A 1,905-nucleotide genomic window follows, 5' to 3' on the forward strand; every position below is an offset into this window, starting at 1 on the left:
TGCTTCCAAAATAAGATGGGTATTTGCCGACTTAATATAAAAAGATCTATGTTCTATTTGCCAAAATAAGGAGCCAACGAATAATAAGGGTTAAGAAATATTCTGTTTCCATCAGTCACTGGTAGAGAATTGGGCTTTAGTCCCGGTTGGTAGGGTGCAAATATCTCGAAAATCCATCCGGGATAAACCAACCGGGACAAAAGCGGGGTCTTTTATCCCGGGTCACTCAACCGGGAAAAAAGACCCCCTTTTATCCCGGTTTACCAACCGGGATAAAACGGGTCACCACGGCCGGTGCTGCAAAAAAAAAATCCCGAGCTCCCAGGAGGCCTCCCACACGCGCACGTCACAAGTCACGCGATTTTTCACGCGAAATATGCGCGTGCGCGATTCGTGGGATTCGAACCCACAACCTCCAGCCTCGCGCGTAGCTTCCTTGCCATCCCACCTACACACCACATCTAAGTATGTAGGGGATGCTATCCTTTTGTATTAACTCGTGGGAGACCCTTTTATTCCGGTTGGAAACACCAACCGGGATAAAAGACCTCCTTTTATCCCGGTTGGTATTACAAACCGGGATAAAAGGGTTCGAGGATTTAATCCTCTTCCAGTCACCTTCCAGTCACCTCGTTGGGGACCCTTTTATCCCGGTTTGAAACACCAACCGGGATAAATGACCCCCTTTTATCCCGGTTGGTATTACAAACCGGGATAAAAGGCTCTTGACCCTTTTATCCCGGTTGGTGTTACCAACCGGGATAAAAGGGGGGGTCTTTTATCCCCGTTGGTGTTTCAAACCGGGATAAAAGGCCTCTCAGAGTCTTTTTCCTTTGCAACCGGGATAAAAGGTCCTGGTTGGTGAGCCCCCCACCAATGACCGAGTTTTAGTCCCGGTTGGTGAACCTTTTGTCCCGGGCCAACTTTAAACCGGGACAAAAGGGGGCGCATGGAAAGCCAATTCTCTACTAGTGAGTAAATATTTCTTGGCTTGTGTAGTGAACTAACCTTAGAATTCAATTTCCACCGTCAGTTTCTTATTGGCAATCTGACTATTCAAATATATATCCTTGTCAGGTAATATCTTCCTAAAAAAATAGCTACTCTAGTTCTATAGGCAAATAGTTACATTCGCTCGGAATCCGATTATACGGAATGTTCCAAATTGACTGTCCTTGTTTTGGGGATGTGTGATGGATGATCCAAGTTAACTGCTACACAATCCACTATTTCTTTCATTGCCAGTACTCCAAACTGAAGAATGAGAACACCCTCACATATCGAGTAAGTGCTGTTTGTGCTTTCAATAAAATTTTTGTGGAGCGTGCTTTTCAGTAAGTTGCACTGTGGAAGGTGAACAACCAACATGCTTCTCTTTGCTAAAAAAAACAACAACATGCTTTTCGAAGAAATGAACATATGTCTTCAATAGTTAGTTTTTAGTTCCTGGATAATCCTGGACTCCCCAATTAACTGTGCACAGTTGTTAGCTAGTGCACAAAATATAAGGAGGTAGAAAACAATTAAGTAATAATAGTTTTATTTTATGTACAGTTATATTATCCGATATCACCTTGTCCCGCACAAAATGGTACATGTGCTCACAGACGTAATATCCACATAAATTATTGCATTATTCTTGTCTCAAGCACTTTAGGGGGAAAAACAAGTTATGAATATTTGTGTTATGGAATGTACAAAATGTGCAAACTTCATACATACCAGGAATGTTGTATTGAATGTAAGTTTTTCTTTGAATTCACCACGGTGAGTCTTACGAAATCTTTTCCATGCATTGTGAATTAAAATAATGAATGATAAAGTGTTAGGTGAAAATTTAGGAAACAAACTTTTGCATAGAGATAAAGGTCCAGAATTATTACAAGTTTAGCATATCTTGAATGT

This window comes from Setaria italica, chromosome VIII (assembly GCF_000263155.2).
Source record: "Setaria italica strain Yugu1 chromosome VIII, Setaria_italica_v2.0, whole genome shotgun sequence".
Taxonomy (NCBI): Eukaryota; Viridiplantae; Streptophyta; class Magnoliopsida; order Poales; family Poaceae; genus Setaria; species Setaria italica.